Source organism: Schistocerca piceifrons, chromosome 3, assembly GCF_021461385.2.
Source record: "Schistocerca piceifrons isolate TAMUIC-IGC-003096 chromosome 3, iqSchPice1.1, whole genome shotgun sequence".
In the NCBI taxonomy this organism is placed as follows: Eukaryota; Metazoa; Arthropoda; class Insecta; order Orthoptera; family Acrididae; genus Schistocerca; species Schistocerca piceifrons.
In genome coordinates, this window is record NC_060140.1 from 958,665,937 (window position 1) to 958,672,734 (window position 6,798).

General features: G+C 40.1%; 1 non-coding gene across 1 annotated transcript; it reads left to right on the top strand.

Annotated features, from left to right (window-relative positions):
* Positions 1-6,292: 6,292 nt before the first annotated feature.
* On the top strand, positions 6,293-6,366 carry Trnat-ugu. Its single transcript has one exon. It is a non-coding gene; the product is annotated as a tRNA-Thr (tRNA).
* The last annotated feature ends 432 nt before the right edge of the window (positions 6,367-6,798 follow it).

Genomic DNA, 6,798 nt, shown 5'->3' on the forward strand with positions numbered 1-6,798 from the left:
CAAAATATCGGTTATTTTTGAATTGTGAGTTAGAAACTGTAAAAACTGAGTCTTACTGTGATTTAGCATCAAATTATTTTCCACAAGCCACGAACTTATTTCATGAACTACATTATTTGATACTGTTTCAATTTTACACACAAGATCCTTCACTACCAAGCTGGTGTCATCAGCAAACAGAAATATTTTTGAATCACCTGTAATACTAGAAGGCATAGCGCTATGTGATTCCCTGTTGGAATTAGGTTTCTATATAGTTCACCTGCTATATTCAGAAAGTGATTATTAAATACTGTACATATATGCGACTTATCAGTAACACGGACATTCCCACTACGCACTGATTCTGTGTCCTCGACCTGTCTCTGCAGACCAGCCACTTCCTTTACGACTGACCATATGGTTTTAATTTTATCCTGAGACTTAGCTATTCTATCTGCATACCACATACTTTTTGCCTTCCTAATAACATTTTTAAGCACCTTACAATACTGTTTGTAATGGGCTGCTGCATTTAGATTTTGCCTGTTTCTAACGTTTTGACATAATTGCCACTTTGTTCTACAAGATATTCTTATCCCTCTAGTCAGCCACCCAGGCTGCCTGTTTATGTTAGTACCCTGTTGTGAACGTTCTAACGGAAAGCAACTTTCAAAGATCACGAGAAAAGTCTTGAGAAAAGCATTATATTTATCATCTCCTGTATCAGCGCTATAAACGTCTTGCTACTCTTGTTCCTTGATAAGGTTAACAAAGGTCTCTACAGCAACTGGATCAGCTTTCCTGAACAGCTGATGACTATATTTAACACGTGTTGCAGCACAAAAATCTTTTAGACTTAAAATTTGTGCATCATGATCTGTAAGGCCATTCACCTTTTTGGTAACAGAATGCCCTTCTAGTAATGAGGAATGAACAAAAATGTTGTCTATGGTTGTTCTACTGTTCCCTTGCACTCTCGATGGAAAGAATACGGTTTGCATAAGATTATATGAATTAAGGAGGTCTACCAGCATCCTTTTCTTCCACAATCACTTGTACAATTAATGTTGAAGTCACCACATATAACTAACTTTTTGTATTTCCTATAAAGTGAACCAAGAACCTCCTCTAGCTTTAGCAAAAATGTTGTGAAGTCGGAGTCTGGGGATCTATAAATAACAACAGTTATAAGTTTAGCTCCATTAAATTTAACCACACCTGCACAACATTCAAACACCTTTTCAGTGCAGTACTTTGAAACATCAATTGACTCAAATGGGATACCGTTTTTCACATACATGGCTACTCCCCCACACCGCAAAGAGCTCCTAGAAAAGCTGCCAGCCAACCTGTATCCTGGTAAAGGAAGCCTCTGAATTATCTCCTTATTTAAGAAGTGTTCAGATATACCAATAATTTCAGAGTCAACATCCATAAGCAGTTCACTAACTTTATCTCTAATACCTTGTATATTTTGATGAAATATACTAATTCTCTCATTACTCGGATACCTAAGCTTTGTCAAAAGTGGTTCCTTTGTTAGAGAGACTTCCCTTAAGCAGAAATACCTATCAGCTGACTTCAATCTAAAAAAGGTGCAGCTCTAACATCCACTACTGCAGGAATTTTCCCATGAGTGATCCCACCACCCCCACCTATGCTGTCACCTATAAGCTTTGCTAACCTCCCCTTCCCATACCTGTTGAGGTGCAGGCCATGATCCACATTAAGAACGCAATATAGCTGCGATTCTGCGTTGCTTGGATTCACAAGTCTTTCCGGACGTAAGTCGTACCAGTGGTAATTATATCAAAATGTTAATAGTCACAACAGTAGCCTATCACAAAAGTACTGCAAGATCCTTAAAAATGTTATTAGGAAGGCAAAGAGTATATGGTATGCAAATAGAGAAGCTAATTCACAGGATAAAATTAAAACCATATGGTCAGTCGTGAACTCCCTGTCTGGTGAGTAGCACAAGGTAGAGGATATAAAGTCAGTACATAGTAAAAATGTTTCTGTTACTGATAAGTCAGCTATATGTACACTACTTAAGTCACTTTCTGAACATGCTGGATAATTAAATAAAAACTTATTTTCTGTGGCGAACCATACAGCTGCCTTGGAAAATGGCTTTTCGAGACTGATATCTGCAACACTCCTCCGTGATACTGACAAGGGGCAGATTGAGTCAGTAATTAAAACACTGAAGCCTAAGGACTCTCACGGATATGATGGAGTATCTAGCAGAATACTAAAGTACCGTGCTGCACATGTTAGCCCTGTACTCAGCCATATTGGTAATCTTTCCTTGAGGAATGGTCCGTTTCCTGAACGATAAAATTGCTCGGTTGTAAAGTCGTTTTGTAGAAAGGGAGAAAGGGACAATGTAAACTATTTTAGACCTATTTCTATGCCACAAGTGATTGTTAAAGTTATTGAAAAGGCTGGTTATGCAAGGATAATTGATCATTTCACATAATTTGCTGTCAAATGTATAATTTGGTTTTAGAAGCGGTTTAACAACTGAAAATGCTATATTCTCTTTTCTCTGTGTGCTACTGCATGGATAACCAAAACGATTCGAACGCTAGGCCTCTTTTATTATTTAATTAAGGCGTTTTATAGTACTGATCACAAAATATTGCTCCAGAAGTTGGACCATTATGTAATACGGGGAGTAGGTCACAAGTGGTTCACCTCTTAACTTAAGAACAAACAGCAAAACGTCATTCACGACAGTATTGAGACTGGCTATGATGTGGTTTCCAAGTGGGTGACGGTTAAATGTGGTGAGGAAGGGGGGGGGGGGTGTTTGCCCCAGGGATCAATGCTGGGACACTCCAGTTCCTTACTCATGTGAATGAATGCCTTCTAGTATTACAGGTGATTCTAAAGCATTTCTGTTTGCTGATGACACTCGCTTGATAGTAAAGGATCTTGTGTGCAACGTTTGCATTATTTCAAATAGCGCAGTTCAAGACATAAGTTCACAGCCTGTCGAAAATAAACTAACGTTAAATCGTAATAAGACTCGGTTTTTACAGTTTCTGACACACAACTGAACAAAACCTGACGTTCTAATTAGACAGAATGGGCATATAGTTAGTGAGATTGAAAAGTTCAATTTTCTAGTTGTTCAAATAAATAAGAAACTGTTGTGGAAAGTCGATGTTCAGAATCTTATTCAAACACTTAATGCTGTCATTTTTGCTATGTGAAGCAAGTGATAGTTCGACACGAAAACTAGTCTACTTTGCTTATTTTCATTCGTTGTAGCCTCTCCCCGATGTTATTCAATCTGTATATTGAGCAAGCAGTGAAGGAAACAAAAGAAAAATTTGGAGTAGGTATTAAAATCCACGGAGAAGAAATAAAAACTTTGAGGTTCGCCGATGACATTGTAATTCTGTCAGAGACAGCAAAGGACTTGGAAGAGCAGTTGAACGGAATGGATAGTGTCTTGAAAGGAGGGTATAAGGTGAACATCAACAAAAGCAAAACGAGGGTAATGGAATGTAGTCGAATTAAATCAGGTGATGCTGAGGGTATTAGATTAGGAAATGAGACACTTAAAGTAGTAAAGGAGTTTTGCTATTTGGGGAGCAAAATAACTGATGATGTTCGAAGTAGAGAGGATATAAAATGTAGACTGGCAATGGGAAGGAAACCGTTTCTGAAGAAGAGAAATTTTTTAACATAGAGTATAGATTTAAGTGTCAGGAAGTCGTTTCTGAAAGTATTTGTATGGAGTGTAGCCATGTATGGAAGTGAAACATGGACGATAAATAGTTTGGACAAGAAGAGAATAGAATCGTTCGAAATGTGGTGCTACAGAAGAATGCTGAAGATTAGATGGGTAGCTCACATAACTAATGAGGAAGTATTGAATAGGATTGGGGAGAAGAGAAGTTGTGGCACAACTTGACTAGATGAAGGGATCGGTTGGTGGGACATGTTCTGAGGCATCAAGGGATCACCAATTTAGTATTCGAGGGCAGCGTAGAGGGTAAAAATGGTAGAGGGAGACCAAGAGATGAATACACTAAGCAGATTCGGAAGGATGTAGGTTGCAGTAGTTACTGGGAGATGAAGAAGCTTGCACAGGATAGAGTAGCATGGAGAGCTACATCAAACCAGTCTCAGGACTGAAGACCATAACAACAACAACATGACGTATAGTATAATAATTTTGGGCGGCCCTGCTCATCCTCAAAGGGTATTTCTGGCTCAGAAACTGGCAGTTCGGGTAATAAGTGCTGAAAGTTCGCGAACCCCTGTTCATTAATCTGGGTATTCTGACACTGGCCTCTCAAAACATATTTTCTTTACTGTCGTTTCTTGTTAACAGTATTCCCAAGAATCAACACTTTCCACTCAGTTAACACTAGGCAGAAATCCAATCTGCATTTGGATCGCACCTCCTTGACTCCTGTGCAGAAAGGTGTGTAGTATCACGCTGCATCCATTTTCAGTAAGCCACCACAACAGGTCAAAAATATTAGCAGTAATACACCCACTTTCAAATCTTAACTGAAGAGTTTCCCCATGGGTCACTCCTTCTATTCTGTCGAGGAGTTCCTTGAACTTGTCAATTGCATTTATATAAACTTATAGCTTGTTGTCTTTTTAGGATTAATAAACATTTTATTTTATCTACACACATCAAAAAAATTTTGCATCACCTCGGTTCCGAGAGTTTCGGAACCTGTACAGAAAATCTAAATAGAAATCAACATAAACACCATTTCCGCCCTTTTTATTGCTCATGAAAACCACACTTTGCATGTTATACCACCATACAGCGAGACCATCAGAGGTGGTGGTCCAGATTGCTGTACACACCCGTACCTCTAATACCCAGTAGCACGTCTCTTGCATTGATGCATGCCTGTAATAGTCGTGGCATACTATCCACAAGTTCATCAAGGCACTGTTGGTCCAGATTGTCCCACTCCTCAACGGCGATTCCGTGTAGATCCGTCAAAGTGGTTGGTGGGTCACGTCGTCCATAAACAGCCCTTTTCAATCTATCCCAGGGCTGTCCGATAGGGTTCATGTCTGGAGAACATGCTGCCCACTGTAGTCGAGCGATGTCGTTATCCTGAAGGAAGTCATCCACAAGAGGTGCACAATGGGGGCGCTAATTGTTGTCCATGAAGACGAATGCCTCACCATTATGCTGCCGATATGGTTTCATTGTTGGGCCCATATGTACCGTGGTGCATGGTGTCTTGGTTGCAAAGATGGGCCTCGCCATCGACGTCGGGAGTGAAGTTGCGCATCATGCAGCCTATTGCGCACAGTTTGGGTCGTAACACGACTTCCCGAGGCTGCACGAAAAGCGTCATTCAATATGGTGGCGTTGCTGACAGGGTTTCTCTGAGCCATTAGGTAGCAGTCATCCACTGCAGTAGTAGCCCGTGGGTGGTCTGAGCGAGGCATGTCATCGACAGTTCCTGTCTCTCTGTATCTCCTCCATGTCTGAACAATATCGCTTTGGTTCACTCCGAGACGCCTGGACACTTCCCTTGTTGAGAACCCTTCCTGGCACAGAGTAACAATGCGGACGCGATCGAACCGCGGTATTGACCGTCTAACTGTGGTTGAACTACAGACAACACGAGCCGTGTGCCTCCTTTGTGATGGAATGAGTGGAACTGATCGGCTGTTGGACCCCCTCCGTGTAATAGGCGCTGCTCATGCATGGTTGTTTACATCTATGGGCGGGTTTAGTGACATCTCTGAAAAGTCAAAGGGACTGTGTCTGTGATACAATACCCACAGTCAAAGTCCATCTTCGAAAGTTCTTGAAACCGGGGTGATGCACACTTTTTTTTATGTGTGTATATTTAGGATTTAAAAGTTTTTGTTAAAACATTTTGGAACATTGTTCCAGGAAAAATAGCAATCTGTAATATTGTAACTTACTTTAATACAGTCGTCTGTCTTTAGACGACCGGTTTCGAGCTTCTAAGAAATCATCTTCGGATCTTACGTTCCAGTGGCCATCAAGGAACGTAAGATCCGAAGATGATTTCTTAGAAGCTCGAAACCGGTCGTCTAAAAGCAAAAATAAACAACTTAAATGCGATCACGGCTGTGTCTACTGAAATAAGTCACATTTACCATTACTTGATAGTCATTATCATCGTCATTATTATTATTATAATTATTGCATTACTATGCTGATGCTCACCTTTGCAATCAAGCAAAACATGTAACAACTGTCCTTGTGGACAGTTGGGAATGTGGGTCTCACTGGAAGCGTGCAAGGCATAAGTCCCTGCAATCGCGGTATTCATCTGTGTCCTCGGTGGCTCGGATGGATAGAGCGTCTGCCATGTAAGCAGAAGATCCCGGGTTCGAGTCCCGGTCGGGGCACACTTTTTCAACTGTCATCATCGAGGTATATCAACAACACCTGTCAGCAGCTGAAGGTTTCAAAAAATTATCTTTTATCCTAGAGAAGCTGCACGGTCATCAATGGTATCTGTTCGTTCGAAAACAGTTACTATCCTCATATATATATACTTTCAATAATAATGAATGACTAGCAACACTTCATGGAAATTGGACTGTATTATGCAGCTTACTATAATACTATCTGTTTTAAAATATGCTTAGTCGTGACAAAAATGATTATTATTTTTCACTCATTAATTTGCAAATGATTGCTTTTTAAGTTACATTTTCATAAACAGCAATTTCTGACAAAATTTCCTAATCCATACATTTGCAAAAAATGGTTATAAACTCGGGAAATTTGAAATATACATGAGGTACTGGATTGTAGTGTTACAGGTGAAGACAGGA